Source organism: Otolemur garnettii, unplaced genomic scaffold, assembly GCF_000181295.1.
Source record: "Otolemur garnettii isolate 467f Iridium unplaced genomic scaffold, OtoGar3 scaffold00020, whole genome shotgun sequence".
In the NCBI taxonomy this organism is placed as follows: domain Eukaryota; kingdom Metazoa; phylum Chordata; class Mammalia; order Primates; family Galagidae; genus Otolemur; species Otolemur garnettii.
The window spans coordinates 25,905,938-25,929,470 of NW_003852415.1; the positions used below are offsets into that span (position 1 = coordinate 25,905,938).

Here is a 23,533-nt window from a genome sequence, read left to right on the forward strand (position 1 = left end):
CATTTAAGTGAACTAGAATGTAAAATGTTTACCAGGCTGTTTGGCGCATAGTAAGCACTTGGTATTAATGTGTTTGTGAGTATTACTACTATGGTTAACACTGCTACTGCTACTGCTACCAGAATTGAGAAGGGAAGTGAGATCTGGTGCTCAGAACCTAGAGGGAGATAGTGCTTAAATGCCTTTTGGGCCTGATATATTGGAGTTTTGGGGCCCAATTTAAACACTGGGAGAATTTTTTAAATAAATAAAGAACATGTATTGAGCATGCTTCCCATCAGTTATAACTGAGTAGTGCTCTCCCTGTCATGACTGACAAGGCTCCACAGTTTATGGATTTTCTGTGTGTGATAAGGAAGCTACACAGTGTTGAATGTTGACTGACAAGTCACAAGCATTGACAGATTTTATTAAACTATCTTTTCTACCCAAGAGCCTTGATCTTAGTGGTAAAGGGAGCCTGAATTTAATGTTTCCAATCTGATCTTATACTACCTGCCCCCAGAATGTAGGAATTAATCTTTATTTTATCTGTACATATAGATATATTGAGAGGCAAAAAAAAAAAAAAGGTTTTAATTTAGTCAGACACCTTACTCTTTCAAAGCAAGCACTTAAAAGCTACTAGTTACTTTATTAAATTTATCATAGAATCACAAGGAAATCAGTTAATCCAGCCCTCATTTTCTTTTTTTTTTTTTTTTTGTTGACAAAAAGCCTCAAGCTGTCCCCCTGGGTAGAGTGCCGTGGCATTACAGCTCACAGCAACCTCCATCTCCTGGGCTCAAGCGAGTCTCCTGCCTCCGCCTCCCAAGTAGCTGGGACCACAGGCGCCCGCCACAACGCCCGGCTATTTTTTGGTTGCAGCCGTCATTGTTGTTTGGCGGGTCCGGGCTGGGGATTCGAACCCGCCACCTTAGGTGTACGTGGCTGGCGCCTTAGCCGGTTGAGCTATAGGCGCCGAGCCCCAGCCCTCATTTTCAAAGAAGCAATTACTCATATGAGAAAATAACTTACTCAGTGTCAGTAAGTCAGATTCAGAACCTGACCTCCCACATCTGTGGGCAGAATGAATGCCTTGTTGGGGTAGGGGTAGGAGTCACCAGCTAGCTTTGGATGTGTGGACACAGTATGAGAGTGGCCTGATTTGAAATTTGCCTTAATGCCAGGTTCAGTTGGCATTGGCCTCCTTTTCATGGATGGTAGCCCACTTACAACTGAAGTCTAAACATGCCTATAGTATCATGTGCCAATGAAGCACTCAGCTTGATGAGTTTTTACATACGTATATCCCCAGTACCCACAGTCAGATCATGATAGAACACAGTTGCACTGGAAGCCCCCCTTTCTGCAGTCTCTACCCTCAAGAACAACTACAGTGTCCACTTCCATATGACATGGTCATTTGACTGTTTTTGTACTTAACATAAATGGGATCATATAGTGTATACTTCTTATAACTGGTTTATTTTACTGGACATTACACTTGAGGGATTCATCCACATGTGATGTGTATCTTTAATCAGCATTCTTCTGTTGCAGGGTGCACTCCCATTGTGACCTTGTCACAGCTGATCTGCCCATTCTGCTATCCGTCAGGGTTAGTTAGACCTCATGTGGTGCTGAGCAGCCTCTCTTCCATCATCTACCACAGAGGCATGTGAGGCTTTCTTTTAAATCCCCTCTGTGTTGGGGGAAATTCCATCCTCTTACAAATTACATCCTTCCTGCCTCCCTTGGCAGGAGGCAGTTTGCTATAATGAAAAAGCTGTTTAGGGGCAGCCAGATTTTACCAGTGTGGCTTTAGAATTATAAACTCTATTTCCTAGAGTTATTATGAAGATTTAATTTGAAATGCTTATAAAGCACATGGTATATGCTTGAAATACGATGAGAACTCAAATACAGTTCCCTAATTGGAGGAAAGGAATACAGAGCTAGCTGACAGTTCTCTGAGGACCTGGACAAGGCTCTAAGTTCAGGAATTATCTCAGTGAATAGTCAGTTGCTGGGTTGTTGAGGCATTTTCAACAGAAATTAACATCTGGAGATTGTTTAAGGAGACAGGGCAGGGGATGTCTGGTTTCTTAATGCAAGACACCGTTCTGGGTGAATGAGGAGCTCCTTGAGTGGATGAACTCTGTGCACCTCCTGTTTGGAAACAGAGTACCACAGCCTAGCTATGGTCAAGCCTGTCTGTTTTATTGCTGGTCCATGCTATTTATAGAGTGTGAGTCATAGACTAGAGGCCCAGCTTCTCTGGGTGCCATGGATGAGTAGTGATGGCCAAGGATGGTGTAAATGCTTTGCTGGGAACTCAAGAGTGAGGCTTCTTTGGCCAAGTTGGGTAATAGAAGTAATAGTAACAATATCTGGACTTTCTCATCAAAGCTTGGCCTTTTTTTTTGGAGACAGAATCTCACTTTTTCACCCTCAGTAGAGTGCCATGGCATCATACATCATAGCAACCTCAAACTCTTGGGCTCAAGCTCAAGCTCAAACTCTTGCTTCAGCCTCCGGAGTAGCTGGGACTACATGCCCAGCTATTTTTTAGAGATGAGGTCTCACTCTGGCTCAGGCTGGTCAAACTCATGAGCTCAGGCAATCCACCTACCTTGGCCTCCCAGAGTGCTAGATTACAGGCATGAGCCACCATGCCCGGCCCTAAAGCTTAGGCTTTTTGATTTTCACTAGACTGCTTCTACCTATGCCCCTTCCCTGGCCCTGTTTAAAGAAAGGCTCCCATCAACCAAGCAACATAGTGGGATAAGGGCCCAGCAGTTCCACAGGAAGACTTTATTGGCCAGGGAAGTACTTCTTTATACTCTTTATAAAACATTTATAATTTGATTTTCATTTCTAGTAGGTAGGCCAGCTACTATTTGGGCTACCAAACAGGGCTTCTTGTTTGAAATTCAGTGCTTTTTCTACAACTCTGCACTGCATTAATAGGTTAGAAAGGAAGACCAAAAAAGATAAGCTCATTTTCCTTGTACCAACAGCCCCAGGTGGTCTTACTTTTGGGATCTGGGCTTGGGCAGTATCTGTCCCATGGCCCTTTGCTAAAGAATTACTCAGACCATAAGCCTCAGAGTCCAGGGTCCACCTCCACATCAAATTGCTTATACCTCCAGAAAGCACCTTACTTAGACCTCCTCTGTGTGTGTCTTCAGTGGGAGCACACTTTCCTTCTGGTAAAAGCACTCATCAGGCAAGGAGGAGTGTTTACAGGTTGTTCCATCATACCCCAGCCCAGCTCAGTTTTCTTCCCTTCTACAATTTATTCTCATATCAGATATCAGTTAATGGTTTAGGAGACTTATAAAGGCTATGCGTCTATATGCTTTTATGTCATTCTGCTGCTAACTTACTATGTGACCTTAAACAGGTCATTTCTCTGTGGGCCTCAGTTACTCCATCTTTGAAAGGGGAAATAAGGACCTGATCTAGATCACTGGAAGACTGTCCAGTCCCAGTGGTTTATGGTTTTATGTACATTGTCTAGAAAGGGGTGAATTCTAGTTCACCATGTATATGCTGGGAACTCATTGCTATAAGTAGGTAAAATCCTATGAAGAAACTGGAACAATGGAATGTCCTTTTTTACTTCCCTAGCACATCCAGGAGACAGGATCCCTCTTCAGCCATAGTCCCTCAGTCTTTTTTCCTATTAGGTAATTCATGTCTATTATTGAATATAGAAAATACAGACAAGAAAAGGGAAAGTTCCCTGTAATTTTACAACACAGAGCTAATTGTTCTTAACAGTTACATTATCTTTACAGATGTTTTTATATTCACATATGAAGGAAGAGCTAGTACCTTAAAATCATCTGTACGCACTGACCTGTAACCTTCCATGGCGTAATAAGAAATGTATACCTGGCCTCTGCTCCTGGCCCAGAGCTTTGAAACCCTGTAAATTCCTAAGTGAAAGGATGATAGAGTATATTTTGTTATAATGTTTGGTCTTAATCTCTACTTCCTGACATAAGAGCTTCTAAGACCCTTGGGATCTGGGCAGGGATAAGTGTCTTTTTGTAAATTAAAGAGATGACTAGTGTCTGGAAGTGCCTAGGTAGCTTCAGGATAGGGCTGGTTGCCAGAGGAAATATGGAACTATCTTGTTATTAAAGATTGGAGCACTCAGCCCCATCACCAACCTCCAGGTAAGGGAGAAGAGCAGGAAATGGAGTTTATCACCAGGGGCCAGTGATTTACTCAATCCTGCCTACCTAATGGAACCTCCTTAGAAAATGTAAACAAGGCTCAACGCCTGTGGTTCAAGTGGCTAAGGCACCAGCCACATACACCTAAGGTGGCAGGTTCAAATCCAACCCAGGCCACCAAGCAACAATGATGGCCGCAACCAAAAAATAGCCGAGCATTGTGGCGGGCACCTGTGGTCCCAGCTACTTGGGAGGCTGATGCAGGAGACTCACTTGAGCCTAGGCGTTGGAGGTTGCTGTGAGCTGCGATGCCACAGCACTCTACCCAGAGGGACAGCTTGAGGCTCTATCTCAAAAAAACAAAAAAAGAAAACGTAAACAAAGGAAGTCAGAGAGCTTCTGGGTCGATAAACGCATATACATGGAGTGTGGTATACTCCAACTCCGTGAGAACATAAGCGTCTGTGCTGGGAACCCTTCTGGACTTCACCTGGTATACCTCGTTATCTGGCTGTTTCATCTGTATCCTTTATAATAAATATAGTGTCTTTCTGAGTTATGTGAGTCATTATAGCAAATTATGAAACCTAAGGAGAAAGTCATGGGAACCCTAATCTATAGCCAAGTCAGACAGAATTGTTAGTAACCTGGAGACCAAATAACTCATGATTAGTGTTTAAAGTGTAGAGGCAGTCAGCTCGGCTCCTGTAGCACGGTGGTTATGGCATCGGCCACATACACCAAGGCTGGTGGGTTCAAACCTGGCCCAAGCCAGCTAAACGACAATGACAACTGCAACAAAAAATAGCTGGGTATTGTAGTAGGCACCTGTAATCCCAGCTACTTGGGGAGCTGAGGCAAGAAAATCACTTAAGCCCAAGTGTTGGAGGTTGCTGTGAGCTGTGACACTATGGCACTCTACTGAGGGTGACATAATAAAACTTCTATCTCAAAAATAAATAAATAAAAATAGCCAGGCGTTGTGTGGGTACCTATAGTCGCAGCTACTTGGGAGGCTGAGGCAAGAGAATAGCTGGCCCCCAAGAGTTTGAGGTTGCTGTGAGCTATGACACCATGGCATTCTACCAAGGACAACAAAGACTCTCCAAAAAAAAAAAAAAAAATCCACACATTTGGTGTCACAAGTACTGTGATTAGAGGGACAGTTGTCACTTAGCACTATAGTATGAATGTTTTTCCATGTCAAGCGTATGAACCTTCCACCATTTATGTGGCCAGCACACTCCACTGAATACCATGTAAAGATACATCACATAAGCATCTTTCTGCTTTTAAACATACTAATTGTCTCTACTTTTCATTATTAACTCAAGTAATAGAGGGCATTCTTGTCTGTATGTATGCTTTGTATCTTCTACATTCATCTTTGCACACTTGTCCATTTATTTCCTTGGGCATATTTCTATGTCAAACAGTTTATACACTTTTAAAGTTATAGTACATCTTGCCAAATGCCTTCTGGAATGAATACTCTACACTCTATTCAGCATGTGTGACAATTGCCCACTGCCCAAACATTGACTAGCACCACGCATGAGTATTCTCCTTATCTTAGTAAACACAAGAGCAAGGAAAATATTTTATTTTGCAGACATTAATTGGTGATTTCATTTTTTCCCTTTATTTTCAGCAGTAAGTTTGACTAAGTACAGCACAGCATGGAGAATGCAAACTCCGTGGACCTTTAGTCTCATCTGCAAATTTCCCACTCTCTAAGAATGTATATCCTCTAATGACAAAGGGACTTTATATTTCCTTTGACAAATGAATGGAGGCAGTCTACCGTTGTGGTATGTTCCATGCTCATGATGGAGAATAAATATGCCTCCTTCACTGTAACATCTACATTGTCTGCATTTTAGGAGTCGTCATTGTTATTTGTGCTTATCTGCATAGGCATAGAAGAAACTATTAGCTTCCATTCTCTTTCACTGTCTGGACCTTTTCTTTCACTGGAGGAACTTCTTATTTATTGTTGGCGGGTCACAGAGATATTTCTTGGCTGGTGCAGTAGAAGAGAAGGGAATCCCAGGAGTCCCACCAGAGGAAAGCTTAGAGTTTTCCTACCCCTCTCTTCTCTTTAAAGGGGAGTTCTAGTCAGGGTATTTCTCTGCTGCCTGCTGATCCTGCTACCCACCATCCTATTGTCACTGATTTTTAAAAATGGACAGACATAAATAAAAGAGACAGGATTCTGTAGCTCTGGGGCTTGATGTTGTCATTTTATATTATCTCAGAGGTATTTGTTTAAAGGAAAAGGATACCAAAAGTGACAAGAAGGGCACACAGGGAGCGTTCTGATGAGCTAGTGTTTTTCTTTTCTAAAAATACACAGGCAATAGGCTCGGCGCCTATAGCTCAACCGGCTAAGGCGCCAGCCACGTACACCTAAGGTGGCGGGTTCGAATCCCCAGCCCGGACCCGCCAAACAACAATGACGGCTGCAACCAAAAAATAGCCGGGCGTTGTGGCGGGCGCCTGTGGTCCCAGCTACTTGGGAGGCGGAGGCAGGAGACTCGCTTGAGCCCAGGAGTTGGAGGTTGCTGTGAGCTGTAATGCCACGGCACTCTACCCAGGGGGACAACTTGAGGCTCTGTCTCAAAAAAAAAAAAAAATATATATATATATATATATATATATATATACAGGCAATAAAATAGGCATATAGCCAAGGACAAACCCAGAAGAGGCAGAGTACTGTAGGAGTTGGATGCCAAGCTTTTCAACTACTGTACCCTCCCTGGAATGTTTTCTTGCCACCTCTACTTAGCAAAATCTCCCCAGCCTTCTAGACCCAGCTACATGCTCTTCCACAGAAAACTTTCCCTCATCCCCCCAACCTTTCACCTCTGTCCTTGGCCTCCCATGACTCTTGGTTTCTGCTTGTCTTTATCCACTTCACCTGCTTGTATACTTATCTTTTCTCTCTCATTGTGTGTCACTTTCTCTGGGAAGACTTCTGTGGCCCCTCATCCCACCCCAGATCAGCATGAGGCACCATTTCTTGTGCTCCCTGTGCTTCCTTGTTGACATTTGCTACTTTGTAGTATGAAGGCCTGGCTGCTGTTTGGTCTCCACAAGGCTTGCTGAGGAAGACACATCTGCTCTGTTCACCACTGGACCCCAGCTCCCACCACAGTGCTTGATATGCCTGCAGCATCCAGAAGAGCTATTGAGTGTTGAGTGCACGTACATATGCTCCTGAGAGCAGAATTCACATGTTAGCCACCTCCGTGCTCTTCAGACCTCACATCCAGTGCCCTTTGCACTACAGATGTGGACATGTTCATACATATGTGTGTGTGCATATGTACTTAATCCTGAGAAGTCACTTGGTCTTTCTGTGCCTATCTTCTGACCTGTGCCATTCCTCAGAGGTTGTTCTGAGGAGTAACTGTGATCATCCTTTTAAAGTGTTCAGGACAGTTCCTGATCCACACAGTAAATATTTGATAAAAATACTCCATTTTTAAAAACCTAGTATGACCTTTTCAGGTGGCACTGGGCTGAGGATGAGTGCAGAGTTGTCTGCTTCTGCTTTGCTAAAGTCCCAGAGGACTTAATTTCAAGTCTCCTGTTTGTTATGGTGGTTGCTGTTTAAATCTCCCTTCTCTGTTAGACCTTCAGACATTCCTTTTCATTGCTATCAGATCCTAGACTTTGGCTGTTCCTCTTCCTCTGCACCGTTCCTCATATTTGATTAATTGGCTGTTTACATGGATAATACCATCTCAAGGCATGAGTTATTTCATGGGCTTTGTCTCCTAATTTATGAAATTAGCCAGTTAGTTTATTTGTAAAACTTCTAAGCAATAAGGCACTCTCTGTACTAGTATAAAGGTTCCAGGGCAGAAATGTCCCTTTGATCCCCAGTGGGTTCTCAATACCCCTGTAGAGTACACCCCCCCCCCCTTCATCTTTATCTTTCTTTTTCTCTTTTTATAGACATCTTTTTCTAAGCCTTACAAAGTTCCCATTATGGTGGGGTTGAAGTAGTTACTCGGTAAAAAAAAATGGTAGTAACAGTAATAATGATCTTTATTTGAAGCTGTCAGAACTCTGGGTGCCTGTTTGAGAATGGGTTTACTTAAATGAGTCACTGTGAAAACATGTAAAAGAAACAAGGCAGCTCCACTGTGCAATCAAATGTGTAGATAAGTAGTTCCCATGCTGGGCTACATTCAGTAAGAATTCACAAATAAAGTTAAAGATAAGAAAAATCTTAAAGATACTTAATCCAGTTCCTCCTCCTCTGACCTATTTTTTAACCTTTGGAGTTGTTGCTCTCTTTGAAGAGGAAGGAGGAAAAGGAACCTTTATAGAGCCACTAGGCCCAAAACTCGGGACTTGCACTAGTTAGCCAACACCCAGGCCAACAAGCTTGCTGCTACACCCACTGCCTTGGCTGGGCAGGTGTAGCTAACACTCTATGTCCCTGCACATTTTCTTCATGTGCCATGAAGTTTAAATATCATCGTTTTTTCAGAATACCTCTTTGGTGTCAGTGTCTCTGGTAGGCTGCTGTCCTCTGGTAGTAGGACCTGTGTTGTCTCAGTCATGCCTTCCTCTCCAGGACCAAAGCAAGGGGACACACAGCGGGTGCTCAGGAAATACGTGATAAACTGCATCGGCCTTTTCATTTCTGAGTCTCAGCAATCTTCCAAGGCACAGGAGGTTCTTTCTGGACTAAGACTCATGATATTTGGCTCTAATCAGGTTCAGTGACCTTTGTGGGCCTTAGTTTCCTTATTTGAGAAGTGGAGTACTGATTGCCCTCTGCAATCTTTTACCAGACTAAAGACCTTTTCTTCATGGTGCCAGGTGAACTGCCATCTGCTTGGGTGATTAAGAGACCATGGTGTTGGCTCGGCACCTATAGCTCAACCGGCTAAGGCGCCAGCCACGTACACCTAAGGTGGCGGGTTCGAATCCCCAGCCCGGACCCGCCAAACAACGACGGCAGCAACCAAAAAATAGCCGGGCATTGTGGTGGGCGCCTGTGGTCTCAGCTACTTGGGAGGCAGAGGCAGGAGACTCGCTTGAGCCCAGGAGTCGAAGGTTGCTGTGAGCTGTAATGCCACGGCACTCTACCCAGGGGGACAGCTTGAGGCTCTGTCTCAAAAAAAAAAAAAAAAAAAGAGACCATGGTGTTGAGGAAAGCCAGAGACCTGAATGCTAGACCTGACTATACCATGACTTGGGCAAATCATTTCCCTTATCTCAGACCTTGTTTTCTTCATTTGTAAAATGGGGATGGTTACCCATAGCTTGTCTGTCTCACAGCGTGAGAGTCCAAAGAGATGATGGGTATAGAAGATTTCTGAGCTTTGCATAGATAGGAACCGCTGTACTGTTGACTAGTAGCAGTAGTGGTTGTAGTAACGGCTGCAGTTTGGCAAGTCCCCTTCAGATAGGGTAAATGCCTCCCGTGCCACAGTGTCTGAAATTCTGTGGAAAGTTTGTCTCTCTGTGAGTTCACTTGAATTAGTGGTAAAAGCCTGGCCTGGAAGTCAGGAGGCTGAGCTTTTTTTGTGTGACTTTACCAACAGTTGTTTTCTGTTATGGAAAATCATATTTCCAGCATTGTCACTTGTGATATTCTGGTCATCCAGAACCAAATCCATTGGTAGCAGCAGCACTCCCAGGGCCTGTGGGTAGGTGTGAGCATCTGATTGCTCTGTCTCCTGATGTAGTTGTGTCTGACCTTTCACATGCTATGGTGCACATGCTTCTCTTTTTACATCTCATTTTAATACACAAGGCATTATACCAACAGTTTTATTATTTATGTAGGTAGGTTATATAATCTATAAATTTTATTTCAAGATAATACAAGGAGCATTACAAAGTGCTTGTTATAAAAAGGGTGCCATTGGGTCTGAGTGGATTGAGAACTACTGGAATAGAACTTCTATAAAAATCACATTTGTTGCTTCATGGATCATAACTATTGTCTTGTTTGATTTTCACTTAACAGTGCTATGTAGATAGCATAATGTCTGCCCTATCTTTCAGCAGGGAAAACTAAGCCCCAGATGGAGGAAGTGAGTACTTGCCCATGACCCAGTCAGGAAGAGAAACTAGGATGAGAACAGTTCCTCTTCTCACCCTGAGTCAGTGAGGCATAGTAGAAACCACATAGTATAGTGGAGCCAGACTACCTTGCATCCAGATTTCCTCTCTACTGCTTATAAGCAATTAGACCCTTAGCAAGTAAGGGTCTTACTTGCTTATAAGCAGTTAGACCCTTAGCAGGTAAAGGTCTTACCTCATCTGTAAGATATAATAACATGGACCAGTGGCGGGTGCCTGAAAGACACAAGACTTCAGGGCTGCTCCCCCACCCTTTCCCACTTTTTGTCCCTAGATCCAGTAGTCTTTCATTAAACTAGTTTAGGTTCTCTCAGAACTTACCACAATTATTTCATAATTAGTTCAAGAGAACAAAGCCCTGGTGGCACTTGAAACAAGGCCTCAAGGTCATGGGACTTAGCCACCTGCTGGGGGTGAATTTTTATGAAAATCTTCCTCATTAAAGCTTCTGCTGGTATGGAAGCCAGATATTCTAGGCCCAAGTGGGGCTCATCAGTGGGAACTAGGGAAGAAGCCTCAAGTGTCATGAGACTGAGTTTACGACTTGTAACTAACAAAACTTTGACCTGGCTAGGGGAAGGACTTGCACAGGGTCTGTGGCCATACTCAAGGTTTCTCCCACCAGCCCAGGAAACAGGTTTGAAACAAGCATTCCTTCCTGAAAGATCATTTTCTCCAGGCTTAGGACCAGGGTGAGGCTAAGGAACAGGATTGAAATAACTAGATTTTGACCAGTTCTTCCCTCTTGGTTCTCACTAATGAAATCTTCCCCTGGGTTGGGCAGGGGTGGAACAGAGTTCATTTGCAGCTTTGGAGTTGAATACGGTGGATTTCAATGCAACAATTTTGAGGAGTTCCAGGGATCCACCAAGGTACACCGGGGCCTCACCTGATGCAGCCAAAACAGTTTTGCTTTATCAATTTTGTATAGTGGGACTCTAAAAGAAAAAAAAAGAAAAAGAAAATCTCAGTACCTTAATGGAAATCTACATTGGGTAAACCAAAATACAGGTCAAAGTGCTTATTTTCACTGGCTTCTTAACGTAATGGTATATCCTTTTCTTACTTGGTTTGCTTGTAATGGCCTCGTAGGTGTATTTCAAGAAGTGACACTGTTGGTCAAATAACAAATACCTTCCCAATTTTTCCAGCCTCCTATGTCCTTAATTGATATCCAGTGGCTATCAATTGGCTGCACCATCAGCAATCATGGGAAAGAGTCCACATAAGAGAATTACTAGGCCAAGTTCTTCTCCTCATAGAAGAAGTGAACATTAGTAAACCTCATAGCTTCTTGGATTTGGGGCTAAATTTCGCTTCTCATAAACTTCTTTTCATTGGAAATTACCTACCTTTTTTTCCTGAAGAGACAGCAATACTGTCTCATCTCAGCACGACTGTCCTCATCTCCCTGACTGCTGAGACCATTTATCACTTTCTGCCACCTGAGATGCCTCTTGGTCTTGATGTGAACCAGAAAGCAAGCGCAAGATGTCCCCACCAAAAGGGAAGAAGACAGCCTGCCCCCAGGCCTCCTTCATCCTCCTGACTGCCCTCTGGTGGCCACTTTGGGGAGTTAGGCTTGTCTATTTTCCTGGCCCACCTCAATTCTCACAGGAAAAGGATGCCCACTCATGGACTGTTGGCCTTGTTGCCCATCCATGCCAACAGTTACACAAGTCACACAGACCCACTTTGTTCTGGGGCTGGAATGCCCCTTGCTTCTCTCCTTCTCACTTTCCCACCCACTTTCAGAATATTACTCACCCTTTCAGAATGTTATTGCTCAGATGTAGCCTTTTCCAACTCCCCCTAGATGATTATTTGGACCCTCCCCTACACTCCCACAGTACTTTATTGTGGTCTTTATCACAACAGTTAGCACCACTTGACATGTCATACTGTTCCCAGTGTGTGCCTTAAGTCAGGCTGGAAATTCAGAAAGTGTCCTCATCTCTGGACCCTCAAAAACCCACATACTGTCTAATGTTTTCACTCTAGACACATCCATACCAAGCTTCAGGAGCAAATCAAGACCCAGATTTGTGTGCTGTACCTGGATCCCTAGCTCAATATCCAAGTTGTATTGAGCCTTATCTAGCAATGAAGGGTTTATGTTGGTCTGAGCCCCAGGATTCCTCTGACTTGGCATTGGCTTCCATTGTCACCATCTCAGTCGCACTGTCTGTCCCCTGAAGTGTGATGGAGTTTTAATTCATCAGCTTTCTCCATTCTTCAGGCAGTCCTCCCTGGGGCGCTTCTAAAGTTGCCCAGGTCTACAAGTACCCCATGGTCTGGCTCCTGCCCACACTTATGTTCTCTGTGTATTTGGCTCCACACCACACCCTGTCTTGCTCTCTGCTGTCTTCTGGTCACCCTCTTCTTATCCTCTACCTTGCTGTATTCAGGAACCTTTCTGGCTGCCTCAGGAAAGCTTAGATGCCCCTTCCCCCACTCCAGATATACTCCTGCTGTCCTGTATATTTGGACTCTTGAGTTTGTCTAGAATGTAAGCTCCTTGAGAGCAGGTGCCTTGCTGTTCATGTCTGTATCCCAGGTTCACTGAAGAGGTGTTTGGTGAGTGAGTGAGAGTGTCATTTTCTGCCATGGCACCCTCCTCTGAAGATCAAGACGAAGTTCCTGAGCCAGCACCACTCGACTGCAAGCCTGCGAAATTGGGCTTAAGGTGAGGGGTGCTATCTGTGATTGAGGGACATGGACAATGGAACTGTCTCACACAGAAATCGCACCCGTCACCTTGGCCTGCTTAGCACCACCCAAATGAGGAGCACACCTTTCCAGCCAGCAGTCCCAAGGAAGGGCTTTCAGCTATTTGTGACTCTGAGGTATGTGTGTTATGGAAGAAGCTTCTGATGTGGACTCAGACAGATTTGGGTTCAGGTGCACCAGTTGGGCCAAGAGTATGCCCTTGAGCAAGTCAGTTACCCTTGCTGAGGCTTACTTCTCCATCTGTAAAATGGGTCAGTCATACCTACCTCACAGGGTTGTTGTGAGGATGACACAACATGATGCTTATAAGAGTTCTTGTTACCTGTAAATTACTACAATTATTCTTTTTCAAAAATGAGCAAAGGTAGCTAAAGGAATAGAAGTCAATACTGATTCCTGTAGTAGTGCCAATAGCCCACCCTCTGGGAAACAGGGGAATCAGACTACTTGGACTGGGATAAGTAAGAAAGTGGGCCCTGCAGGACTAGGGGCAGATAGGGAAGGTCTGACAATAAGAAGGATGGTAGCGTGAGCAGCTGTTGGTGGTTGGTAGTTCAAACGAAGGTCTGAGGAACGGCTCTGCAGAGGGAGAGGTCACCCTCTGTGCATTAGCAGTACTTTGTGTCTCTCATGGCAGCGTCTAGTTTCTGAACATCCCACCAGCATCCTGCTGCTGCCATGTCTTCCTTTAAAGAGCTCCTGCCTTCTTGCAGTTACATCACAGGGAAGAAAGGCTGCCTTCTCCCACTTCTCTGGTGACTGACACTAATGGCAAGATTCCTTTGGGGCTTTTAGTCTTGCATAGATACAGCCTAGACACCACACACCCAGTCAAGGCTTGAGATATTTAGTGGTACATTCCACAGCATTGCTTTGCCAGTGCCTGCCTAACACACCTCCTGGTAGAGCTTAGGGAGTAGTCCCTCTAGTCAGCGCAGGGACTCTGGAAGCAGGTAACAAGAGTGCCATGCCTTAGCTCCAGGCACCTGCTATACAGCCTGTCCCACAGACCTTGAGCATGCCATTTCAGTAACTAACGTTATTGTGAACCTTAGTTTCTTCATCTTTGACATGGGTATAATAACTACTTTACAAAGTTATCATGAGGCTTAAATGATAAATTAGATGGGAATGTGATTTGTAAGCTGTAAAGCACCATAAGAATACAAGTTATTGTTTCTGGAACACCCAATCCCTAGGCACTGTCCTGGGATTTCACCCCTCAGTAATGACCAGAGTCTCTCCCATTACTGGAAGAGCTAACACTCCTTATGGAAAGGAACAGGCCCCCACTTTCTTCCTATATACCATTATGCCTGGACCTCAGTTCACTGAGTCTTCACAACATCCTCCTGGAATTGTCAGAGAGTCATTACTAATTATTGTCTCTACTTTAAGAATGAAGAAAATCTTAGCACTCTGGAAGGCAAGGAGTTTGAGACCAGCCTGGACAACATAGCCAGATACTATCTGTACAAAAAAATTTTTTTAAATAACTGGGCATCATGGTACATGCCTATAGTCCTAGCTGCCCAGGGATCTGGAGCAAGAAGATTGCTTCAGTGTTTCAGTAAGCTATGATCAGGCCATGCATTTCAACCTGGGCAACAGGAAAAAAAAAAAGAAGAAGAAAAGAAAGAAATGAAATGAAGGTGCATAGCAGTTAAGAAACTTGCCCAAGGCCACACTAGTGAGTGATAGAGCCCAGCTTATAATCCAGGTCTCCTGATTCCAAGTCCAGGGCTCTGCCCATTGGACAAGACTGCCTCTCAAAAGAGACCCTGCTCAGCCAGTAGCCTCTGAGCTTTCTAAATCATAATGTGAGATTTGGTCAGGGTTTGGTTGTTATAGACATTTCACCTAGCCCATCTTTATAGCCACATACCCACATTTTCTGAAGTGAGTAAAGAATTCATTAACATCTATTTTCCTTTTTCTCACATAGCTTGTATAATCTCTTTCCATTAAAGAATGGTAATTTCACAAGTAACCTTCTGCCAACTTTAGTTCATGTAGGATAAGAGCCAACTTAGATATTTTAGTAGATAAGCATCCCTAGAGACTCAGAAAGCCAAGTGCTAAACTTAGGATACAACTCTGAATTTCTAGAGTAGACAGGATGTGTTCATTTGAGGCACTGCCCCACCTGCTTGTCTGCTGCCTGCCTCCATTCATCTGTTTATCTATCTATTAAGCGAACACTGGCCTTCTACAAGAGCCACATACTTAACTTGCCTCCTCCTACTTATCCCACTGTAGTCTGTTCCCACATAGCAAACAGGTTGATCTTTTCAATTCTAAGTCAAGTTAGGTCAGTTCATACTCAAAACTGCCTTTGACTTCCAATCTTACCCATAACAAAGTCCAAATCCTTACAAGGTCTGCATGGCTGCCTTTCTGAATTCACATGCTCCACACTCTTATCTCAGCCACTTCATTCTAGTTGCACTGGCCTCCTCCTGACCCAGGGCCTTTATGCCTAATGTATCCTCTGCTTGAATGTTCTTCCTTCCATGTAACCTCATGGCTCCTTCCTTCACTTCATTTGGTCCTCTGATTAACTGTTTACCTGTCCAGGGAGCTAGCTTTTCTTTTTTCTTTTTATTTTTGGGACAGAGTTTTACTTTGTCACTCTCAGTAGAATCCTGTGGCATTATAGCTCATAGCAATCTCAAACTCTTGGGCTCAAGCCATTCTCTTGCCTCAGCCTCCTGAGTAGCTGGGACTGCATACACTCGCCACAATGCCAAGCTATTTTCTAGAGGTGGGGGTCTCACTCTGGCTCAGGCTGGTCTCAAACTTGTGAGCTCAGGCGATCCACCCACCTCAGCTTCCCAGAGTGCTAAGATTAGAGGCATGAGCCACAGCACCTGGCCTTGAGCTAGCCTTTCTTAAGTGGAACCCAGTCACTTGTCACTTTCGTTCTCTTACTCTGCTTTGTTTCTCTTCCTACGTCTTATATCTTTATTTACTGCCTATCTCTTCACTCTAGACTATAAGTTCCAGGGCAGAAATTTGTATCCCTAATGCGTAGCACAGTGATACTTGTATGATGAATGAATGAATAGAGCATCTGTGAATTACTGAGCATCTTTCTGGACCAGTCACCAGCACACAAAGATAAGTAAGACATGGTCTCTGCATTTATGGAGCTCACAGCCAGGTAGAAAGAGATATCTGTCAACACAATGTATCATATGACATGATAGAAGGAAGCACAGGGCCTCTGGGAGCATAGAGAGCAGGCCTGGAATACAGGCTGAGGTGAGGCAGAAGGGTACTAGGAGACCACTGGGAGTAGAGACAGGGTCGTTTTTGGAGACAGGGTCTGACTTTTTGCCCAGGCATGAGAACAGTGGCATGATCACAGCTCATTGCAACCTCAGACTCTAAGGCTCAAGTGATCCTCCTACCTCAGCTTTCTGAGTAGCTGGGACCATGGGCACACACCACAACACCTGGATAATTTTTCTAGTTTTTGTAAAGACAGGGTCTTACTGTTTCTTCCGCTGCTCTTGAACTGCTGACCTCAAGCAGTCCCCTTGCCTCAGCCTCCCAAAATGCTAGGATTATAGGTATGAGCCACCATGCCTGGTCCTGACCTGGGTCTTAAAGAATGGGTGGAAGTTTGCCAAATAGAGAAGACAGAAGAGTGGTCCAAAGAGAGGAAACAGTAGACACAGGCCCAGAGCATCTGTGAGTTTATGCTATCCAAGGGTTTAGACTTTTGCCTGGAGCTGTGGGGGAAGGTCAAAGAGTAAGTGACAAAGCCAGCACTTAAACTCAGTTCTAAGTGACTTCTAGCCTATGTGCTTAGAACAGTACTAGAAGATAGTGAGTACTCAATAATTGGTGGGTACCGCTGGCATTTTCCTCCTCCAGGCATTTTCCTTACACCAGGCCATGCACTGGGTGCTAGGATACAGAGAAGGATCAGAGGCAGCACTCGCTCTCCAAGAGCTCACAGGTCAGTGGAGTAAACAGAAACTCAACAATATCAGTGAGTGCCATGTGAGAAGCTACTAACATTGCCACTAGAGGAGTGAGGGAAGGTGTCAGGGCAAAAACACTTACCCAGGCTTTATGGATGCCAGGAGTTTGCCACTCGGTGGTGTGTAGATGAGAATTTTAGGCACAAGGCACAGTCACTGTGTTCACAGGCATGACATGGCTGAGTGCAAAGTACTGTTGCCCAGTCATTGGCCTGGGGGTTCCAGGGCAGAGGGAAAGAGGAGTGTTTGCTGGTAGGTTGGAGGACTGATCTCCTGCAGCCTTGGACCTAGCTGGGCTGGGAAAGAAAACAGGAGTGGCAGAGACCGGTCATTAGTGTGAGCAGACGTGACTAGGAAGGGAGACTGAGGAGCAGTCGTCGGGAAGGCCTAGGGAGGCTGGGAAGCACAGGGGTGAAGGCAAGCAGCTCCCGGGCTCTTCCTTTGCCTGGTCACCTGTCCCATTCTATACCATCACCAAGAGTAAAAGAGCCACATTGCGGGGGGGGGGGGTCCTCTTCTGTCTGATACCTGGTGTCACCAAGGCCTGTGGGCCAAGTCCCACAGGGGTCTAGATGGCCCTATAGGGCCCCCAGAGCTTGCTGGAGTCGGGTAGACAGGAGGGTTCTGATAGGTTAGCTGGGAAGCTTCATTAAAAATTAAAGTGGTGAAGCCCACTTGACGGCTGCATGGCATATCAGTTACCCATTGCACCAGCCAGGCAGCTAGGGAAGAAGAGGTAAGTAGCCTGGGTGTAAGAGGTGCCTCCGGCCTGTGCCAAGGAGCCCTACGGTCATGGTCAGCAGGGAGTGGGCCTTCCACTGCTTCTGCCTCTGCCACTGTGATTGCACCGTGCTTTGCAGAGTAAACTGTAGGTGATACGAGCTCCTCTCTCTCCTTCCTGCACCTCAGGGGCCTGTCCTTCCTCCCACCTGTTCCTAGGGTAGGGGCTGGGGAGAAAGGGGTAAGGGGCAGGAGTTCTGGCTCTTGGGATGAGTATCTGTCATTGACTGGTTGGAGGTTACGTGATATCTTAGGGAAGTAGTGAGGTAGATGCAACAGAAGTAGCTGGGCATCAAGAAACGTGGGCTCTTGTTCCAGGGTACTGGTCACTGGAGGCACATGTGCTTGTGGACATATCGTTCACCCTTTCAAGCCTCCAGTTTCCCCACCTATAAAATGGGGCTAATTGGCCTCGAACTAGATGATTGGGCAGATTAATCACCAGAAAAAAAAAAAGAAAGGATGCAAAGATGCTTTGTAAATCATTACTATGTGAAAGATTTTTTGCAGTTTACTCTGTTTAAGGTTCATTTTAAGGTTAATTTTGTAGCCTGATATAAGGAGAGGAAGAAAAAATATCTTACTAGGAAAACACATGAGGAGCTCAGCCTGAGCGGCACAAGCATGTGGGATAGAGTGCCCTGACACTGGAAGCTGGAGACTGGGTTCTAGCCCTGCTCTGCTCCAGGTGTGGGCATGACCTTGGGCAAAACCTTCACCTTTCCCTGGGCCTTATGACCCCTCTGTGTAAGGAGAGGGGACCGGGGGTCAAAGAAGTGCTGCTCACTGGCACCCAGGCTGGTACCAGGCCTACTGCTCTCATTTGTGAGAATTAGAAGGCCTTTCCTCTCTGATGTATCGTTTTTGGTACGTAAGGTGAAGCTGTAGGTGCTTCTCACTATGCGACCTTGGGAAGTTCCCTCCTCTCTGAAGTGCCATCTCCACATTGTAAATGATGACCTTCCTCTCAACAGGTCTTTTAGACCCTGAGCTCTTAGATGTAGCTTTATCCATGGGTCACCATGGAGCTAAGCTGTCACTAAGTCCCAGGCCAGAGCTCAGGTATGAGAATCTATTATAGGATTTCAGTGGGTAACAAGTCTGCTGGCTCCAGCAATCCTGTCAGCCTGCTGTGAGCCTAAATTCATGTAGCAAGGACTGGGTAGAAAAGACACTAGAGAATTCATACAGGGTTCCATTAAGCCAGCAGCTAAAAAAAAAAAAGAAAAAAAAAAGCCAGCAGCTAAACTGGTATTGAAATCAGGTCTGTGGCTGAGTGTGGTGGGTCACACTTGCAGTCCCAACACTCTAGAAGGACAAGGCGAGAGGATCACTTGAGGCCAGGAGTTCAAGACCAGCATGGGAGAGAGCAAGACCTCTATCTCTACTAAAATAGAAAAAGTAGCTAGGCACGGTAGCATGTACCTGTTGACCCAGGTACTTAGGTAGCTAAGGCAGGAGAATGGCTTGAGGCTACAGTGAGTTATCATGATCCCACTGCATGCTAGCCTGGGTAACAGAGTGAAACCCTTTCTCAAAAAAGAAAAAAAAAATAGTAATAATAATAAAATAAAAATTTAGAAAAATAGAGAAGGTGGTAACCAGCTATTTGTCTACTGTTAAGTTGAGCTAGGGTTAAACACTAGCTGCCTTTGTTTTCCAAACACAGAGGTAGAGCAGTTTGTTTAACCAAGGCTGAGCATCAGTGGTGGACAAAACCCTGGGCCAGGAGACATTTGTCCTGGGCTCTGGTCCCAGCTCTATCACCAATTCCTGTTTCACCTTGGCCAGGTAACTGTAAAGACAGTAGCCAGACCAGGACTTAACCCAGGTCACAGACTGCATTCCCTCACGGACACTTGCTTGCTCAGAAGAATGGCACCTATGAGGGAAGTAGGGCCTTGAAACAAAAGGGGAAGGCATGCTAGGGAAGGGTCTGGGAAGGATACACTTGATCTTAACCTAACATGGAAAGATCCTCTGGAAAGAAGAAAAAGAGCCAGCTGAAGAGATGGTGGAGGCGGGGAGGGGAGTTTAGAACGGCTTGGGACTCTGCCCAGCTCAGACCAGGTGGCTGTCGTTTGTTGGCTAGAAATTCCATCAAGCATCACTGAGTGAGTGCTGGATCCTTTGTCTCTGGCACTCCTGGGATCTCAGGTTCCATCTTTTCAGGAGGTACTAAAGATGCCTTTCTCTTGAGATGAATTGGAAACTTTACCTGTCTCTTCTGTCTGGAAGAGTTGGAGGTTGGTGTCCCAGAGCCTCATAAATGTTCATAGTGGACAGGAGGAAGGCTTTTCTTAGGAGGAGGTGTCTGTAGTGTCTTGCCTTGTCCGCCCACCTTTGGCTGTAAATATTAAAATGCAATACCTTGGACAGGAGCCACATCAGTCCCTGCCTACCTTGCACCTGCCAAACCTCACAAGGAAAGGAGTCACAGAGGAGGAATGTGGTCCATGGGAACTATTAGATACCTGTTTGTTTATTAAAAGGTAGTACATGCTACTCGTGTATAATACGGGGATTCAAAAAGAGGAAAATAATTGCTTAATCCTGAGACAGCCCCTGTTAATGTTTTAGTATATTTCCTTCCTTGTCCTTTTGAATTGTACAGATTTGGAGAATAAAGCCCAGTAAGGGGAGGGGTGCCCCATACTCTTACACTACTTCATGGCTGAACTCCAGCAAAGTTCACTCTGAAGGAGATCTGTATGTAAACTGGAGCAGTCCAGAAGAGACAGCCAGGAATAGGCAGGAGTATGGGGAGGTCTAGAGGTGAGCAGACCAGGGCCACCCAACCATCCTGATAGACCACTGGGGACAGACCTGGCAAGATAAATTTCAGTCCATTGGGAGGAAGACTTTCTGCCAGTGAGAACTGCCTCAGTTAGGGATGCAGCACACCAGCTGAGACCCAGTGGCCCTTAAGCTCTCTACAGTTCTGAGAGCCTGTGGGCCTGCCCTTTCTCCTAGGACACCTTTCTAAGTACCACATAGACAGAGGCACTGAGACAGCAAGTCCAATGGGTCCTGAGAGGCTGCAGTATATGCCACACTCCTGTCTAAGAAAGGACTTGACCAGGATCCTCTGAGCAGTGGCTCCTCTACCCTTGTGAGGAAGCTGTGACTTCCCTTCCTCATTTATGGCCTTCTCCTATCTGTCTTTCCTCCATTTATCCTGTCCTACTGCACCCCTGGTAACTCAGTGGAGACATTAGCTTTAGAGCCCACTATACTTGAATTTAAATTTGGTTTCACTATTAACCTGTTCAGGGTCGATGAAAAGGCTACTTCAGTTCTCCAACTCTCCAGCTTTCTTAAGGGTAAAAGAGATTTTAGCAGGACCCCTAGGATGAGTGCAAGGACAAAATGAGGTGGTGTTTGCAAGACTCTGGCACAAGACCTAGTACATACCATAGTAGACACTCAAAAAATTGGAGTTTCTCTTACCACAACCCATTGTATTTTCTAAGTACTACCACTGTTGGTGACCTACTGGATCTCACTTACTGTAGTAACTAGAGGCTTAGGCTAAGGCTCTGAGAGCTTTTGAGCCATTAGGCTACCGTTATTTTCTCTGAGAATGTGTCACCCACTTTAGTCTCAACCATTGGCTAGAGATCTCTAGACTGTTTTCCTGGAGCCAATCATTCATGTATTCAAGGAGTATTCATTGTGTGTTAACTATAGGTTAAGAACCACGTTAAAGGTCAGGTACAGTGGCTCTCACCTGTTAGACAAAGAACCAGGTGGCACAAAACAGTGATGGCCCTGGAGATTAAAGACAAACTCTTCTTTCTGTCTGCTTGTGCTCTTTCTTTTTTTTTTTTTTTTTTTGAGACAGAGCCTTAAGCTGTCCCCCTGGGTGGAGCACTGTGGCATCACAGCTCACAGCAACCTCCAACCCCTGGGCTCAAGCAAGTCTCCTGCCTCCACCTCCCAAGTAGCTGGGACTACAGGCGCCCGCCACAACGCCTAGCTATTTTTTGGTTGTAGCCTTCATGGCAGGCCCAGGCTGGATTTGAACCTGCCACCTTAAGTGTATGTGGCTGGTGCCTTAGCCACTTGAGCCACAGGCGCTGAGCCTGCCTGTGCTCTTTCTCCTGTCTATCCCTCTGCGTAAACATACATAGTGGTCCTAATGGTCAGAGGAGCTCAGCAGTAACAGAGTCCTGTGATGAGGAGGCACGCTCTGACCACATGTGATCTACCTGAGTGAGTCTTAGCACCTCAGCCAAGAGTGGAAGGAGTGTGGGGGAGGAGAGGGGTATCATATGCATCTGGTTCTTTCTCCTTGATGGCCAGGAATGTACATCCAGGTTTTTCCTCTCCTCTGCTCTCCCTTTTCCCCATTACATAAGAGCGGCTTTCATGAAGATGATAGCCCTTGCACTGGAATCCCTTTACATATCTTTAGGTCAAAGATAGATGCTGTAAAAGCCTTTTGGAGAAGTATAATATGAGGACCAGTAGGTATAAATTCATACCCTCATCAGAGCAGCATGTGAAGGGCATGTACAGTCATTTGTGCTCCTGCTTACAGAGGAGCATGATCTGCCTTATACTGTCTGTGCATCCCAGGTAGAGACACGGCCAGGAAAGAGCTTGCTTTCTCCCACTGCTCATGTCTCCCCCACCCCCCGACTCAAAGGGGATGCCGACCTGCTGGCTGCAATCTCTCCTTTAGCCTTTCAGACTCTTTCCTGAGGCCTTCAGTTCCTGTCCCCTCTGGCCTCCTCAGCCCTCTTCACCCGTCCTTACCATCTCTCCCTTTCACATGGGTTCATGGCTGAGTCTAGCCCAGGCTCACCCTCTTCTCTTCTCTGTGTCTCCCACCTCATGACTCCCAAAAGTAAAAGACCTTCTCAATCACTACCATGTTTAAGAGGTGCAGGAGTCTGATGAACTTAGACTTGATACTGGAAAATAGGCCTCCAAGGCAGCAGGAAGTCAGCTCCTTCCCCAAGAAAACATCATGGTCCAGTGGGCCTTAACGCAGACAGGCTTGGACTCAAGTTTCAGCTTGGCTCTCAGCCTCTGTCCTCCTGCAGCTCTTCGTGTTCAGGGAAGATGTCAGTCAAGGGGCAGGTCCAAGGCTATCCCCACGTGCCTGATCTATTACCAAGGGTAAGCCCTACTGTCAGAGCTGTGCCCTTAAGACACCAGTAATTCACAGCTACCCTGCCTTTCCCACAAGTTTGTTTAAACTTCCCTTTTTCTTTTTCATTTGTCTATCATGCAAATAGGATCTTTATTTTGCCTTTGCAAAACTTGTCTGAGGTGAGTGACGAAAGGGTGAAGAGTTTTCTTAGTTGGAGTCTCAAGTGGGTCAGCCAGGCCCCAGACTCAACAAGCTTGTGATACTGAGACTAGCATCATGAGCTCCATGACTGTGGGCAAGTCCCCCCACCCACCCCCAAGAGCCACCACTGCTCATCCTATGTGCTTCAGGGAGCTGTGGTATTATATCTGGGCAGTGTGTACAGGTGGCCCACACAGAAGGAAGCACTTCATCAGTGGGGGAGGAGGTGCTCTTCAGTGTACCAGCAACCCCCACAGGCCAAAGGTCATGTAACGGTGCCAGTGCACAGATGGGCAAATGTCTGACTCATTAGAAAGGTCAGCCTAACTGCTTTAAACAGTAACGAAAGTAACATTTTTTGGCTCTTTATGGTTTACTAAGTGTTTTTTATTCATGCAATTCATTTATTCATCCCTGTAGCTTTATGAGGAGCCACTATTAGTATT

General features: G+C 45.4%; 1 protein-coding gene across 2 annotated transcripts in view; it reads left to right on the top strand.

The window, feature by feature from the left end:
* EVL (Enah/Vasp-like) overlaps positions 1–23,533 on the top strand; it is a 172,786-nt gene that overhangs the window by 122,914 nt on the left and 26,339 nt on the right. The window lies entirely within an intron of this gene.